Consider the following 19043-nt stretch of genomic DNA (forward strand, 5'->3'; position numbering starts at 1 on the left):
GTAGGCTGACATCCATGGTCTCTTAGTGTCTGCATTACATCTGTCCAGGTCCTTTCAAAGTCTCCATTGAGAAATCGGGTGTTATTCTGACAGGTTTGTCTTTATATGTCACTTGACCTTTTTCCTTTGCTGCTCTTAATATTCTTTCTTTATTCAGTACGTTTAATTGTTTAATTATTATGTTGCGAGGGGACTTTTTTGGGGGGTCTAGTCTGTTTGGTGTTCATTCACTGGGACCTCTTGTCTATCACAGTGCTTTGTTCTCTGGCTGGGCAGTAGTACATTTAGCAAACAACCCCTCTGTCCTCAAAGAACTTGCATCCTGCATTCTAGAGTGAAAAATCTATAATGAGCAATTCAAATTAAGATTTTCAGAAAATGATAACATTACAAATATAAGATGATAATGGCCAAAGCAGAGCATATATAGAAGTTGGGAAAGCAAGGGAGCATGGGAGACTGGCTGGATATAAATGAGAAAGCATTCATGAATTTGACACAGGGCATGTGACTCTGAGATAAAAGTTGGGTGATATGAATTCAGTTACAGAAAGTAAATACACCAGTTGTATTTATTTCTGTATAACATTGCAATAGTGATGACTACTTGTGAATTAGTGCTATGGGGTAAAAACAATGGTGTGGTAGTATTGTAATGCTCTGTGAATGTTAGAACCTTATTATTTTGATGATGGTAACATGGCATTGTAAAAGTGTTTGGTGGTGGTAGTTCTAGTAGTAGTTAGCTACTTCAAATTTTATCTCTTAAAAAGTGACATGTATTACTTGAAGAAATAATTTTGAGCAGGGATCTCTTTAGGACCATTTCAGAACTGTGATCCTCTTTAGAGATTCTTCTGGCCTGTGGAGCCTCAAACACACACACACAAACACACACACACACACACACACACACACACACACACACACACACACTGTCTAATAGAACACCCTCCCTGCACTGAACTGACTTGTAGCAGGCTTTATATGTGAGCCTTGCACTGCCTGACTTCGTTAGACTGGGTGTATGTCATAGAATTGCTCTTCTCAATCGCCTGGCTTGATTGTTTATTTATTTATTTATTTATTTATTTATTTATTTATTTATTTATTTATTTATTTATTTATTGTGCCCCAACCATTTACTGACCTCTTAGTAGAAGGACCAGTCAGTATAATTCCTCTTATAAGCAGTTCAGTCTTCTTCTTCTTTCTGCCACATCTTTTGTGTTGGACACAAAAATCTAGGAGTAATAATAGTGTTACATGTTTGAGATGAACTCATAATTCAGTAAAATGGAAAGATCTAGGGAAATTATAGTTGCTTTAAGTGGAACTGTAAGGACACATAAGGCATGGTGGGGCTAACCTGAATGTGTTTGCCTTGTATACTGTATGTAGTAATAAATAAGGAGACTATGATTATATATACATATATGGTATTATATAAGGAAGTTTTAACATCATTACATAAAGTAAGAAAAGAGGGTCAGTTAATTTTCCTTCTTAAATAAGTTGCTGATCTTCAGTTTTGAAGTCTAAACTGGGTTACTCACATTAAGAAAAGAGTAAGATTTTTTTTAAAGTTTTTTTTCCATTTGTAGTTTTTTTAATAATTTAATTTAATTTTACATATCAGCCATGGATTCCCTTGTTCTCCCCCCTCCTGCACGCCCCCCCCCGCCTTCTGCCCAGCCCACCCCCCCATTCCCATCTCCTCCAGGGCAAAGACTCCCCTGGGGGAAAAAAAAAGAAAAAGAAAGAGTATCTAAGATTTACCTCCAAACAAGTTCCCATTGCAGAAGGTGCCTTCTACCCTCATCACTATGCTCCCTTGTTTATAAAGCACATATTTATATCCAAGAAGATATCTTTTATTTTTTAATATATTTTTTTATTTTATAATTTAATTTACTTTTACATATCAGCCACGGATTCCCCTTTCCTCCCCCACCTCTTCCCAGCCCACCCCCCCATTCCCATCTCCTCCAGGGCAAAGACTCCCCTGGGGACTGAGTTCAACCTGGTAGATTCAGTCCAGGCAGGTCCAGTCCCCTCCTCCCAGGCTGAGCGAAGTGTCCCTGTGTAAGCCCCAGGTTCCAAACAGCCAACTCATGCACTAAGGACAGGTCCTGGTCCCACTGCCTGGGTGCCTCCCGAACAGTTCAAGCTAGTCAACTCAAGGTGACAGCCTTCCAAGAAGATATCTTAAAGGGATGCAAGCTTAGCAATTGCCTAATGTTTATGTTTCAAAGCTGTCAATCAAACTCTAGAATATCTTCATTTTTTTAGAAAAACTGAGGTTAAAGACTTCAAATTCCAGTGAAACCTCAATAGACCAACATCTACTCAATTTTTGACAAAGTCAATCAATAGCTGTCTTTCTTAGTTGCTTATTTGCATCTTTGTAATAGTATATGGCTCCCAAAGGCAATGAGGATATTGAGTGTGTCACTGTGAAGTGTTAGTAGAAATGGGATTTAGTTAATGGAATATCATGTAAACAAAGAGAGAAAAGGGGGATTTTAAATGCATATTAGTCCATATTTGTGTTTCAAATTTCCATTGTTTTTCAGTAAAAACAAAAAGCTTTCTTGGATGAATGAATTTTTATATTGTCTCAGTTCTTACCATCACCTTTTATGAACACACAGTGTGCTTGTTTCAAAGTAAAATTATTCTAAAATGTGAAAGAAATAAAAGCATTGACCCAAACTATCTGAAACTAAATATTACACTTCTAAATTTGGAAAGCACCTTTAATATGTCTTCTACCTGGAACTGAGCATTGCCTGTCTCCAGGAACATGCATCCTCTTAGTCTTGCTGATGCTCCTGTACCACACTCTTCTATTTCAATCAGTTAATTCAGAGCAGCAATTCCTTCTTGAAGGGGAAACAATGGTGGATAATATCAGGAGCACACCTGAAGAACAGTACTTACTTTATAAAGTCAAGAGTTGTGGTTATATAAACTTTTCCTGGGACAAGGAATAGATATTTACTGACGATGGCAAGAGCTGTCTTCCAATGATGGGACCCAAGGAATGATTCCACCCAAGGCTTACAAGGTCTAACAATGAGTTTATTGGGTTTCCTTCCACTGCATCATTGAGGGGGTACTCACCAAAGTTTGTGACTCCAAACAGCTGCACCACTGCAAAGTCTTGCCCCAGCATGGATGTCAACTTCCTGATAGATTTATGGACAGTACTCCCCCTCCAGTCATCTTCCACTGTACATATAAACTGACAGATCCCAAATCATTATGACCTCGTGCAGCTGAGGAAGAATTACGTACAAGTGGCAGGAAACATGGTAGGGAGAGGCTAAAATCTCAGTGGAGGGCTTAATGTCCCTAACCACCTCTTCCTTCCATGAGGGAATGCCATCAGGTTGGCTCTTCAAGGTCGCTTGTGAGTAGTCACAGCTGCTTCTAATGAAGACGGAAGCAGTCCACAACAGTGGTTTTCAATGTTTAATTATTACAATACATACCAGTGTTGTACACCTTATATTCTTCATTTGTTACTTTATACAATATTCACACACACACAAAATTTGTACTCTGTGTGTGTTTAGTTCATTATTCTGTATATTTAAGCATTTCACAAATATAGCATTACACATTATAATAAAAGATACTTAATGAAAACTCTTTTAATGGAGAAGCTTCTAATTTAATCTTTCCTTGTCAGGATGGGCAATATTTCTCAAAAGATTAAATAAGGACTAGTTCTCAATATTAATGACTTTTCAGAGGCAATAATTTAAAAATAAAAACTACAAAATAATACTTATATATAAAATATGCTTCATTTTTATTCCTGTAACAGTTTTGACCTTAAAGCAATATATTTTTTTGTTTTTCTAAACTATGATTTTATTACGAACACTTAATGAAATGATCCCTATACGTAGAAATGGGAGACACAGCTTTTGAGTCTTAACCCTGAAATTAGTTTAATCTTCTACAAATAGCTGAAGTTCCTGAGTTACTTACTGCAGTTTTGGAAGGAAAAAGGCTTAATGGATTCATCCATCCCTAAGGTTTTAAGGTATCAGCTGAGAAAGCTCCGAGTTGGATATTCAGTTTCTCACCCTCTCTTCGTCTCTTCATTCTTACATAGTGTTCTAGTAACATTTATCAAAATTTGAGCTCTGCTTTCCAGAAAGAAGTGAAGATCTATTTCTGCTCAGCTTCAGAGAACACAATGTTCTCTAATAACCACTCATAGTGACACACATATCTTAAACCCATGACTAGAGAAAGGGAACAGCCACAAAGTGAACAGGGCACAGGTCAGGTGCACTGACCATTTCTCTTCCCTTGTTAGTCTGGCATTTTCAACATCCTCCTCTGTATTTTTTCAATGGGCCTACTTATTCCTAAGCAAAGCAATTCCACATTTCAGGTGTACTTTGCTTTTTTGGATTTTATAAGACCACTTTAATTAACAATAAGTCATTAGCATAGGATTTCCCAATAAAGACAAGAGAATTGGTAATAGTATACTAAGAATGGTGTGTGTGTGTGTGTCTGTGTGTGAGAGAGACAGAGACAGACAGAGATAAGGAGAGAGAGAGAGAGAGAGAGAGAGAGAGAGAGAGAGAGAGAGAGAGAGAGACTATGTCTTCAGTGTGTCTGCATAACTTTGGGCATGTCTGTGGGCCATTTGAACAACCAACAAGACTGGTTTAATTTGCTGCGCACAGCCGTGCCAGTATCTTTGTGCAGTACCATGTGATACTGCCCTATGGGCATGTTTGTAGGCCATGGTCTTGACTGATGATAGATGTGAGAGGCCAACCCCACTAGGCAGATGTTCCTGGGTTGTATGAGATACTTGGCTCAGTATGAGAGGAAAAGCAAGCCAGTAAAGAGCATTCCCCAGTGGTGTTTGCCTCTTCTCTTGAGTTCTTGGCTTTCCTAGATGACAGACTAAGCTCTAAGATAAAATACACCCTTTCCTCCCAGAGTTGCTTTTGCTCAGTGTTTCATCACAGCAATGAGAAGCAAATGAGGCAAGTGAGGGACACAAAATGTGAAGTATAGCAGCAGTCTCACAGCATCTAAGGCAAGGAACTACTGTCTTGTGTTTCACTAGCTCTGAATCTCTTACGTGTGTAATCATGTTTAATCCTTAAGGAAACTCTGAAAACCAATTTATATAATGACCAGTGAAAATAAACAGAACTCCACAGTGCAAGTAGCTTACTTAAGCTCACAAATCCTAGTGATAGCAGACCACTGAATTCATGTTTGAAACAAAAGCACTCGATTTCTTTTTGAACAACCAGCAAGACCATTTAATTTGCTATGTATAGTCATGCCCTTATCTTTGTGCAGTACCAGGTGAGATTTGGATATTGGAAAAATGGAATGTTAATATGTGGTTAGTTGTGGTTTCCATTCAGAGTTTGTTTAAATCAACACAGGTTTTACTTTTGTTATTTCTTTTCCTAATATGAATATACATTATTTCTGTTACGCTCTCCATCACTCATTTGAGACTTTTGGTAATATTCCTTCTCTTGTGTACTAGGACATTATAGGAAGAATGGCCTTCACCTTTATCAACCCACCACCAAGGATTCTTTTATAAGAAATATTGTGTTGTGATTCCTTGAAGTTAGTTAGGAAACTGTCTAATTATTTTTATGGAAACATCTGGCTTCTGCTCCCCTCACCTAGATAAAGCCCTAATATGTTCTTCATTTTTGACACCAGAGCCTGTTAATAGCTCATGCCATGTGACTAACTATGTTTTGATGTGTTATGTATATTAACGTTCTTGAGGAATTGGTACCTTATCCTATGTAATGATAAGGATTGAGATATTCATAAGTATTAAGGTCTAATAGAGATCTTAATACTTATTAAGTATGAGATTGTAGGAGCCAGAGATCTGCCTTGGCCATTGAAGGCTAAGTGTACAACCAAGAAGGCAAGGACAACATGGAAAGTTGATCATTTAGTTCCTTTCAGTGTGCAGTTTCCCACTGCTTTGTGAAATGAGGGTTGATTTATGTATCAACTTGCCTCAGCCAAGGTACCTAATAATTGTCAAACACCAGTCCAGATGCTTCTCTGGAGGTCCTTTTTAGATTTAACTAAAACTTTTTTTTTGTTTGTTTTTCGAGACAGGGTTTCTCTGTGTAGCTTTGCACCTCTCCTGGAACTCACTTGATAGCCCAGGCTGGCCTCGAACTCACAGAGATCCACCTGGCTCTGCCTCCGGAGTGCTGGGATTAAAGGCGTGCACCACCACCGCCTGGCAGATTTAACTAAAACTTAAGTCAGTATGCTATAAGTAAAGTGAATTGTCTTCCATAATGGAGTGAACCTAACAACATCTGAAGAATGTGCCAGTGAGAAGGAATGAGGTTTCTGAAGCTCTGCTCTGGACTGAGTAGAGGGTAGAGACATGACATCATCTCCACATGACCTCAGTCAGCCTGTGCTAAAACACTGGGATTTGTCAAGTTCAAAACCCTTAAACCAACTCCTGAAAATCTTAATCTCCTGTTAGAGAGATGATAGGTAGATGATAGATAGAAGATAGATGACACACATGAAGGAGAATGTCAGAAAGCAGATGACAAAATGTAAATAGATACGTAGATGTTAGATAATTTAAAAATAAAGTTCCCATTGCTTCTGCTTTCCCTCTCAGGAACAACTCTTCAGGCAGTGTTTCATCAGACTTTTATCTAGTCTTTTTGTGTTATCCTTTGAATAGAAGCAGTATTTATTTATTGAATGATTTACCTTTATTTTCTGGCTTCATATGTCTGGACTCCTGGGGGAGGGGGGCGGAAATCTGTTACTGTCCCAAAGTGTAATGTGTACTGTGGGACACATTGTTTTCTCTAACATACTGTTTTAGAAATGAAAAGTACATCTTCAACTCGTATAGTCCTGAGTACTTATAATAAGGCTTGATTTGGTTAGTTTAAAACAGGAAACAGATAATAAGATGAAAGAACCAAAGGTCACAAAGAAGTTAATACTGTTAGGAGTTAGGGTTTGGATCCACTCAACCATCCTCATTTTCACACATATTTAATTATAAAGTCATGGATTTTTTTCCATTTTTTAATCATTCTTCTCTCATATATTACATCCCAACTGCAGTTTCCCTTCCCTCTTCTCCTCCCAGACCCCTCCCAGAAAAGGACAGGCCTCCCAGGGTTATGAACCAAACATGACATATGTAGCAATGAGACTAGGCACATCCCCTCATATTAAGGCTCATACAAGGCAACCCAGTAGGAGGGAAAGAGTCCCAAAAGCAGGCAAAACAGTGACAGACAGCCCTTGATCCCACTGTTAGGTGTCCCACAAGAACATCCAAATGCATAACCATAACATGTATGCAGAGGACATAGGTCAGCAGACTCATACAGGCTCCCGGATTGTTGGTTCAATCTCTGTGTGCCTCTATGAGCCCTGGTTAATTGATTCTGTTGGCCATTTTCTTGTGGTGTCCTTGACCCCTCTGGCTCCTACAATCCTTCCCCTCTTCTGCAGGATTCCCCAAGCTCCGTCTAATGCTTGATTGTGGGTCTCTGCATCTGCTCCCATCAGTTGCTGAATGAAGTTTCTCTCGTAATAATTATGCTATCCTCTACAAGTATATCAGAGTATCATAAGGAATCATTTCATTGACTCCCCCATCCCCAGGAACTGTTTGACTCTATTCTAGTTTTTTGGCTATTCAGACCCTTGTTCCTGGCCCTCCAGACAGTGTCAAACATGGGCTCCCTTTTGTGGTATGGGTCTCAGGCTGGACTAGTCATTCGTTTCACACTCCCACATGTTCTGTGCCACCTTTACTTCAGCCCATCTTGCAGGTAGGACAAATTGTAGGTGGAAAGATTTTGTGGCTGTGTTGGTATGGTGGTATTTTATTTGTACTGAAATGTGATTTTAATTGTATGTTAATAAATAAAGTTGCCCGGGGGTCAGAGCTATTAGAGTCATAGCAAAAGCTGGGCTGTGAAGACATGAAGACATAGCAAAATCCCAGCACTTGGTAGGCAGAGCTAGGTAGATCTCTGTGTATTCAAGGATACAGCCAACAGACAGTGACGAGGCAGTCATGTGGTTGGTTTTACAACCAATGAGAAGACAGAACAGAAAGTCTATATAAAGACAAACAGACAGGAAGTAGATCTCCTTCGGAGAGGTCTCTTGGCTGAAGAGGCTAGCTGCAGCAGGCAGGTAAGGCTCTTAGCTCTGATCTCTTGGCTTTCTTCTTTGCATTGGTTCTGTGTTTCTTATTTTAATAAGATGGTTGGTTACATCTACATGTTGGTGTCCCAGTCCCTCCACTGGAAGCCTTGCCTAGTTACAGAAGATGGCCAGTTCAGACTCTATCCCTCATTACCAGGAGTTTTCACTCCTGTAGATTCCTGGGAGTTCCCCTTGCACTAGGTTTCTGCCACATTCCCAATATACCTACCCCTCACTTCCATGCATCTCTCACAGTCCTCTCTTTCTGCACTCCCTGACTTGTTCCCTCCTGTTCCCACCCCACCCTCCCCCAGTCCACCCACAAAATCTATTTCATTCCCCCTTCCCAGGGAGATCCATTCACCCCCTATTGTTTCCTCCTTGTTACCTAGCCTCTCTGGAGCTGTGGATTGTAGCATGGTTATTTTTTACTTTACAGCTAATATCCACTTATACGTGACTACATACCATGCTTATCGTTCAGGGTCTGAGTTACCACACTCTGGATGACTTTCTCTAGTTCCATCCATTTGCTTGCAAATTTCATGATGTTATTTCTTTTAACAGCAAAGTAATTGAAAAATGGATAATGAAAATGAGGTACAATTACACAATAGTCATGGATATTATTTATAACTGAGGTATTCCTGTCCTAGGATCATCTCATCTCAGACTTCTATCTAGCCTTCTCTTTCAGCAGGTCCCTCATCAGCTTAACAGTATTTTCTTTTATGATGCAATCTGAACTGTTTCTAATTGAATCCCTCTTTCTTCTTCTCAGACATTTATCACTGTGGGCCATGTCTTCACAGACTCTTCAGGGCAGTGTCTCACAAACAGGAAGGGTTATAGTTGCCTCCCACTCATCTGTCTCTGTATGTGGTGCTTACCATTTACCTGTTGTGATCTAAAGATCTGAAAGGAAAAAAAAAACTCCATGGATGTGATTCCCCCTCTTCATGGCAATGTCTCATCTCCCTCTGCAGCTGCTGTCCTTAGCCCTGCCTCCTGTCATGGAGTGAATATGAGGAAACACAGAAGGAAGAGGTGTTTTCATGGTACTGGAGTGAATTCCACAATTTAGGCCATTAGTCACAAAAAAAGTAAGCCCTCTTTCCCATCGTTTCAGTTATGTTTCCAAGTGTCTGATTTTACCACTCTGGCTTTCTTGTAAGAAAAACAAACCATTCGTATCTGTCTTGCTAGAAGTCAGACTGTTTTCCTAAAAGACAATTAACACATTATGTCTTGCTCATGAAATACAGATTTTTTTTCAGGTATGAGGGGTTCAACACCAGGACATGAAGCAGTGATCATTCCGGAAGAAGGATCTATAATGAAGGATGTGTTCTTAGATTTTGAGAAAGATTACCAGTCCTAGTAAAAATGGAAAGGCATATGAAAAGAAGCCCTTTTAATTCTGTTCTGCCTCCCAGTGTGGAATTCTGTCATCTCAAACTCCAATGCCTAGAGATGTGTCTGAGATATCAAGACCCTAAGGAGAGAAACTGCAAACTGTTTTATTTCTAGATGTGGCTGATCTATGGGAAGATACGATGCATTACATTGATGCCTAACATTCTTAAGTGATGGTAAGAGTTTTAAGAATTTCTATTCAATGATACAGCATCTCCTTCTACTTTTAAGATCTATGTTAGTTGAAAATTTCGTTACTTTCAGTGAAATCCCCTTGCTGATAATTGTGGAACCCAGTGCCCCTCTTTGTTCCTTGGAAAAAGATAAGCCCCCAGCTGGTGGACTGATATCAATAAAGAGCTGAATCAGAGGAAGTGGAGATAGTAATTGCAAAAAGGAAAAGAGTACAGGGTGGCTAAGGACAGAGAGTCATTCTAACTTGGCACAGCCATATCTGAATGGAATGGCAGAAGTCATAAAGCCAGCACAGCTGCCTGACAAAGATCCAGCAAAGCTGAGCCACATGATGGCTGCAATGCCACCTTTGGTTTTCATCTCCACCTGTTACATACTTGGGGCACTTTTAATATTTGTATAATTTGAGGACATTGGATTGATGGAAAATTCCTTATGAATCATTTATGCCTTCTCCCAGGAACGCTGCTTCTAAGCTTACCCAGGAAAGTCCTGAACATACTATTCCCCCCCACACTTTGAGGGAGATATCCTTATCTACTTGAAGGTCTTCCTTATGCCTTGGGGATTGTGACACATAAAGAAGAAGCCAGAGGTCTCTTCATGAGGCTATGAGACATTCTTGAAACATTTGTCCCTATACTTACACTGGAACAAGATATTCAAAACAAAGTAAATTCAAAAAGGTCAACAAGATCCGGTGGAATAAAGGAGTTGGCCACAGTTCAGATTATAAGCCTCTTCCCACTGTACACTCAGACAATTATGTGGCATACAACTCTGCCCTACATAGAGACATATTGATAAGTAAATATGGAGTGGAAAGATGATAAAAGTATGAGATGTCAGGACCTCCCTCTCTTAGAAGTTAGCTCATATAGAGCCACTATAATGTCATATGACCAAGGAACAACAGAATGCTAAGATTAGACATATAGATAAATTCTATAAGGATATAAATATGAACATGGATTGTATTATGCCAGAATTTGAATAATAACTACAGCAGCTTTAGCCTGAGGATTTTTCCTGGGCACTCTGACCACTAAGAGTAAATAATACACTGCTTGGGACATGACAAAATGCCCAGGGTGGTTGAAGATTTTGTTTTGGCCTAGTGTCCTTGAAGCAACCAAAATAACCAGCCTGAGCACAGGCTGTCATATGCCTCTAGATTCTCAAAAATTGCGTTATGGGGTTAATGAGTAAGAATGATAACTCTGTTTATTAATGATGTCAAAACTTGAGGGAAAATGATTGGAAATGATAACTCTGTTCTGTCATAGTTTATTAATGATGACAAAAAGATGAGCAAAAGAAAGTGAAACACATGTCCAAAAACAAAAATGATATGATCTATGTTTTGGAACATCATGAATGTATCCCTGCTAACTAAATTCTGTATAAATAAAGAAACACTCTGGCTGCTAGTCAGGTAGCTACAAGATTCTCCTGACCACCATGGCCTGGTTCACTTCTTCCACCACCGACTCCTTACATCCTCTGCAGGACCCATCTACCGCCAGGGATGGCTCCCAGCACTAACTCACATAAATCTCATTTTTTAAAGCAAAAGGAAAGTAGCACCATATAAAGTCCAAGGGGTGCTCTTGACTCTAACAATAAACATCTCCCCAGATCTCAGAGAACATTCTGGAAGAGGAGTCAATGCCACAGTGAAGGTCAAGCGAGAAAGCTAAGCAAACTCCTTGCAAAGGCCAAGGAACTTAAAGCTGATGCTTTTGGAGTAAATCTTCCATCAAAGCAGACTTTCTGAGAGCTGTGTGGAGTCCTTGTTAAATGCCAGTGTCCTTTCTGTTCCCCCTTGTCTGTGTCTTATATTACATGCACAGGTTCCTGTTGGGAAAAAGGCTCACTGGCCTCTGTTGGCTTCAAATATAAGATCTCATGATTGTTCATGAATTACATCAGCCAAACAGTAAATCTTGCCCAGTAACTGGCATGACAAGAATATGTATAGGACATCCCAGTGTGCTGTACAGTGTGGTCTGCACATCTCTATCCCTAGGCAAGGCACATGGAACCTAATTTTCACTTTTGTCATATTGACAGGTCATTAAGACATACAAGTGGATGAAACTGTGAATGGTGTTATCATAACAGGAAAACTTGAGGGAGCCTTTTTCTATTCTACTGTCTATACAGAGATGATGCTACGCCCGAGGAAAGGCAAGCCCCAGCCTCCAGAATAATGAGTAATGAATTTCTCTTCTTTATAAATTGCTTAGTATAAAGCATTTTCTTGCAGCAGCCCAAACTAGCTAAGACACTGTACTTCATACAATCAAATCAAATCAAATAACCTTTCCTAAGAGTCCCAATGAATGCGAACTGGCTCTTTTAAACGTCTTTCAGGAATCATGATGCTACAGCACACAGATATTTTTTCCAAATCCACACAGACAAAAAGCAAAGGATGTTCTTCCCCTTAAGCTAACATCCCTTCGTAGCTAATCTGGCATATTGAGATGCAGTAGTCATTTCTCTAACACAATATAAAATATTCATCCATCATTCTTCCTCCAGAATACTGTCATCAATAATATTTGGTTGGCCTTTCCAAGAAGAGTATAGAAACATTCTCAGAAATGAGTTATTATTTGTTTCTATACCATTTGTCAAGACTTCCTGGGATCTGAACACACACATTAACGATGCTTCAATTGGGTTATGAGCTGAAGCATCAGAGAGAGTCCCAGCAAATGTAAACTGAACATTTGCTCAAAGGTTATCAGGAAGCTCTCAGAGTCTGGGAAGGACAAAGAACCAATCAGGGCTTAGTGCAGCAGCAGAGCAATGCTCAGATTCTGGAACAGCCCCACTCTGGAGTAGCTTTCATCCCTATTGACACCATGCACCGGCTCTTGCACTCAGTTCCCTGGTGACATCAGGTCAGGCTGGCTGGCTTTATCGTGACCACCACTCTTGCTTCTGCAGATTAGTGTGGCTGCTGGAGCCATCAGACATTGCAGAAAGAACCTGGATAGAGCTAAAGTCTTCTCATCAATGGCACATTACTCAGAATCCTAGATGGATACAGGTTAAAAGGGGATCTGGTTCACGTCAATAGCCCTTATGGTGAAAAATGTTGAGATAGTAAGTAAAATGTGTTTTGATTTTGAGTGGAGGACTTTGTTCTATGAGATTTTCTACACCCCATTAAGGAAGAAGTGTACTCAGAGAATATTTAACTTACCTAAAAAGAACAATCTTGATGGAAACTCATGGATGATGTCCAAAATCATGTCATTTCTACATTTGCCTTCTAGGACCAATGACACTCATTTGTGATAGTTGACTGTGGTGATTCCTTATTTCTAGATGCAGCAAATGGGCATAGAGTGTGTTTGCTGATTTCATAGACTACTCTGATACTAAAAGAGCTAAGTGTATAGAAGACATAGATGTCACTCACTGCTCAGCCTGCTTCCAGCAGCTCTCCACTCCAAAATTCAGATGCAAGTTATCAGCAATGGGTTTGACAGAGTGAATAGGCTGTTGTTTTAGGGTCTCTCTTAATCCTGGGACCTACTTAGTAATGATAGACATGAAGACCTCTGAAAGAAGACATGGAACCTATGAGCCTAGTGAGTATCAGTGGCTGGTGGACAAAATGATATAATAGACAGAAGGGCTATGAGTGAGGGTGTGTTGGAGGCAGAGAAACCAGAGACATCCAAGCCAGCAATTAAATTATTAGAATTTCTAAGTATTTTCTGCTTCTCTCTTGGCATTGTTATGTTCTTTCTTTTACGTTGACCATGTATTCTATTCTGAGTGAACCAAAAGAGGAGATGCAATTCATAGGTTGGGGGTGTTGGAGAAAGTTGGAGGTAGGGAGGAGGTGGATGTGATCAAGGTACATTGAATTAATGTAAGAAATTTAAAAATAATAAATTAAACATCATTAAAAATAATTACAGGGCATAGTAAAAAATAATAATGCTAGGTGTTGAGCCCATCATGAGAGAAGAAAGTGTGTTAGTTGTGCTAAATTAGAAAGCTTTTTCTTGCTAAGCAGATGGACGTAAGTTTGTAACTGTATCAGTAGAATTGGCAGCAGGAATCTTATAGGGTTGAGGCCACCCTGGACCATAGAGGCCCTATCTCTTCAACAAAAACAAAACAAAAGCAAGCAAACAAGAAAGAGCCAACTTTTCTTACTTCTCTCTCTTTTTAGCATTTAGTTACCACTTACAAGTATTTAAGGTAAGCAAAAATACCAGTTTTTATTTGTCATCAACTTTTGCATTGTGTAGTATTAGTTTTAAATGCTTTAAATTAAATCTTTCCTATTTTAATAATTAAGACATTTAGCTGTTACTTTTAAATTAGAAAATCCAAGATGTATACGAAATCACTGAAATTATACAACATGCATTAGAAGCTTATATACATTTCTTCTCATTACATATAGTGTCTATATACCTTTTATATGTATGTACATATACGTGTAGATATGTATCCATATATGATTTTTTTATACAACAGTAGAATTGCACCATTTTAACTTAATGATTTCTTTTACTTTTTGGTTGCTGGAGGAGAAATGAGCTCTGGTTGTCTAGTCTTTTCTTCTTCCTTCTCTGTATCTATTTCTACAACAGCAGCTGGCTGCTACAGTAATATCAAGTGAAGAACAATAAATCCAATGGGGTTGGTTGGTTCCTGTTTTCTGAGTCAGAATAGTTTCACTCTCCAAAACAGACTGAGAACATGTAACTTACAACTTGATCTTTGGGGTCACTGGCCTTATAGACCTGCCTAATCTGATTCTCAGATCATTATGGATGATGCATGCAGACTCCAGCAGCAGGAAGTGGGGACAGGGTGGGCATAACCCTTTACCACATGCACATTCATCCATCATCACATGGAAAGCTGAAAATTCAGAAAAACATCTTAAGTGTTTCAAGCTGGCAACAGTAGGACATCAACCATATGAGCATGTGATTTGTGTTTGGGATCTCATCATTTCCTTTTGAAGAGCATCAGGCAAACCAGCTTCTTTTTTTTTAGTAACTCACATGAGAAGAGTGTGTGTGTGTGTGTGTGTGTGTGTGTGCGCTACATGCTGTGGTCTGCACAGAATTTCATGTGTAAACTTAACTGCTCACTTTGGTGGTATTGAGAGGTTGAGATTTTGTGGGTGATTAGGATGTGCAAGTAGGTGAAGCTATGAATGTTGTTATCCTGACAGGAAATCTACCACAAGAGGGCACATAAGATATGCCGCACATAGGGTCATGAGACCGAACAGACGTTCACTTACTTCTCTCTAATGCTCCATCTCCTGCTTCCTAATATATGGCCACATTATCATTACTTCTTAGCCTGGGAGATTAGGAAAGGTCCACAAGAAGAATCAGAGTCAAGTAGTACACTCTTGAGACTTCTCAGAAATCAGAAATCAGACTCTTTTCTCAGTGGAATTCAAGCTTTGGCCAGAGACTACAGGGAAAAAATAGAAACAAATTTTCAAACCTTCGACTATGTCTTTGGTGTCTCTTACTAAGAAACCATTAGAGGTCTTACCTAACCATACTTCTCAATGTCCTCACATGCTGCAAATTCAAAGAAGTCGGAGCTTCTTAGTCTAGTTTCTATTCTCCTCAAGGTCTACACAATGGTCAAAGGCATGCATATTCCACATGAGGATTTGGGGATGGAGTCAGTAGCAAAAGTGGTTTGAGAACATGTGGTGTGTGTCTACTTCTTGGTGTGTGTGTGTGTGTGTGTGTGTGTGTGTGTGTGTGCAAATCAATGTGTACATTTTAAAATCCCAGGAGTTCTACAATTTGAAGATATCTCTTGCTGGGTTTATAACCTGAAAATCCCCAGGAAGACTTTCATTTGATCCCTCATAGTGTGTTGTAATCAGCATTAGCTTTTCTTCTTCTAATTTTAAATCTGAAATGCTAGCAATGATTATAAATGCAGCATTGATTTATTAACAGGCTTTTCTCAGAAATGAAAATGAGCATTATCACATTAAAATGTCATGCATAATTTTAAAAAATATTAAAATGGAGGAAAAGTAGTAATTTTAGATCAAAGGAAATCCAGTCTGTGTTTATTCCCCATACGATACAGGGAAAACCTAGAGGATAAGAATTGATGATTTAAATTTTGTTCATTACTTCCCAGACAGTAGAAAATAGGCTAATTGTCACTACCAGAAGATATTTGTTTCAGTTCTCATTTGTTGGTTTTTTTTTTTTTTTGTATTTTGGATGGCTTTTAGTTTCACTGGTTTCAGTTTAAAGGTTTTTGATCCATGAGACACTGTAGCCTAAGAATGACTGACGGAGCACATTCAAAGAGCCACAAACCTTGGACACAAGCCTATCTTGCTGTGGTACATCTGCAGCTGGCACTGCTCAGGGTCAGTGGGTGGTTGTTCAGATCTGGATTCCTAAGGACTCCTGCTGCCTGGGACAGACACCTGAATGTATGTCAGTGACAGACTCCCAAAGCATAAGGCAGTGTAACTACACAATTCAGAGAGGTCTGATGCAGTGATAGGTACTGTGGCATGTCTGAATGTCACTTATGTCAATCAGTCTCTGCCCCTGTCACCAGCCAGGGTCTGTGATGCACAAAGCTGATTGTGCAGTAACCACAGTTAGATGACTAAATGCCTCAGAATTATGCAGAATTAAGATGCACGTTTTACATCCTTGGTCTTTGGCTTAAATCTTATTTCAGGAAAATCTGGAGAAATATGCGTTGGATAGACAGACTTGTGCTGCAGCTGAGAGTATGGACACTATAGAGAGCTGCTGTTTCATGTGCTAAAATATGACTAGGAATGTTCCAGTCTATGCGTGCTAATTCACTTATTCCTCATGACGGTCTCATGAGATGAATTAAGTGCTGTTCTAGCTCTTCACTGATGCTGTGGTGTGGAAAGGTGGCTCAGCTGTTAATGGCTCTGGCTCACAACTAAAAGGACAAGAGAAGCTAAATGATTATACAACACTTTAGCAAAATGTCAGTTTTGGTCACAGTTTTCTCTTGTCCCTAACCACTGTGCTTTCCTGGTAAAGCATGATCAATCTCCCCTTCCTACCAGAGGGAGAACTCATGTCCTAAATTCCTTCTGTGGCTTTTATTGGAGTTTGGAAGCAACAGCTTCCAAATATATACCTTAGATTGCCACAAGGGGGCAGCCTTAGAACTCTGAGGAAAGATACCTGTAAATTGGCCATTTGGAGGAAATTCAGGCTATCACACTCCCCTCAGGCCCAGGAATGCCAAAGACACAGGAATGCCAAACCCAGAACCACCAAGGGCACTATACCTGGAATCGTGTTTAGAATGTAAACTTGAGTTGGTCCACATACACCACATTAAAAGTCAGCTTTGGACCATGAGATTCCCTTACATTCTCCTGAATCATAAATTGTAGAACAAATACACTATTCATTTTCTTATGACAAATACTCATTTTCTTAAACTCAAGAACATTAGTTTTGTTTTTTTTTTAATTTCTCTGTGTTCTGACACAGATTATCATTTTCAGCTGGGAGTTCTGAACTATGAGTAAAACACAAAATCCATTGTGAGCTTGCATAAATAATACAGCAGAGAACATCAAGTGCATTGCACTTATTAGTTTCTCTGTAAAGGTGGTTGGTTAATAATGTAAAGTGTGCGTTGTGCTACGAGGAATGGTCAAGCACCCTTAAATGCTTTAGAGCCACTATGAAAGAGATCTCCAAATGATGCCTGTCACCATGGCAATGCCTGAGCTGAGAGGGACAGGGAAATGAAAGGGGAGTAGTTAAACCAGCACCTTCAACAGGTAGAGTGCAGAGAAGAGGCCTTGCCATGCAATTCTGTACTGCTCGGTGGGAGGAAAAACAAAACCCTGTGCCTTCTGTACTTGGGAAATTCTTTAAGTGTCTGGCAGAAAGTCAATGGCTTTCTGAGCTTAACAGAAAATTTATTTGTACACTACAATAATTTGATATTACTAAGTGTACTCACGATAAAAAAAGAAATCTACTAATTAGGAAGGATTTTCCTGCTGGCAACCTCTGCTAGAACATAGATCTGTCATTAAGATGGAATACTTCCCACCACAAGGAGCAATGGGTGGACTCCTTCTCATGCTCTCTTACCTTTGTTTGGTTTTAGAAATTCTACTGCTAGGAGAGTATTACAAGTTGAGCAAAAGGTAATGAAAGCTCTGAGCGAGGATGAGCTCAGCTGCTGAGCAGTGGCCTGGACTGTGCGAGGCCCTGCAATCAATAATCTATTCTACAGTAACAAGAGCATAATGGTGATGTCATCTCTGAGAGGTCAGGCTTATTCAGAGCTTCGTCCTCTTGAGAAGCAAGGTTCTGCTCAGAGCCCTTGTCTCCCACTCTAATCTCTGTTACTGTTAGACTGGGGACTCTGCACACTAAATCCTGCAAGACAAGAGGCCTGAAGCAAGTTTGACTGCTTTTGAGGAAGAGATTAACAGGGTGGAGAAAAACTGTTTTCAAGCAGATGTGCATTTCAATAAAAGTCACAAGAAAACAAGGAACAACTGTACAGAAATCATGCAGACTAGCTCACAGTCATCTAGGATTTGGTGGTACACTCTAGAGACGGAATGAAATTGCCTGAACCCACGGGACAGATGGTCTCAGATTAGTATGCACAGGTGATGTCATCAAACCATAGACAAGTGAACTGCAGAGTCCTAAGTATGTTTCTCTTCCCACGTGTGAGGCCAGTGACACTCAACCTACATGTCACCCTAATCCCAGATTGTTGCCTGGAAGGGAATACCTTTTCTTTTTCTATAAAATGTAAATCTGAGGGTAGTTGACCACACAGTAATTTGTGTGTGTGTGTGTGTGTGTGTGTGTGTGTATAATATATATATGTGTGTATACATATGTATGTATGTATGTGTGTAACCACCTGTGCTTACTTACCTGGTGCCAAGGTCACTTCATATGGCCACAAGGAATGAAACCAGTCTCGGGTTGGAGGGGCCACAGTACACCTGAGGCTGTGACAATTTTATTGACAGCGATCAGATTTTTTATACTTTGGTCAGAGACAGAATATAATGGCAATTGCCAGGATACAGTGAAATTTGCAAGTCATATAGGGTACATAGATTATTGTCTATGGCCTATTGTCCTGTCAAGTCCTCATGCTTCCTTGACTAT

This window comes from Peromyscus eremicus, chromosome 1, assembly GCF_949786415.1.
Source record: "Peromyscus eremicus chromosome 1, PerEre_H2_v1, whole genome shotgun sequence".
In the NCBI taxonomy this organism is placed as follows: Eukaryota; Metazoa; Chordata; class Mammalia; order Rodentia; family Cricetidae; genus Peromyscus; species Peromyscus eremicus.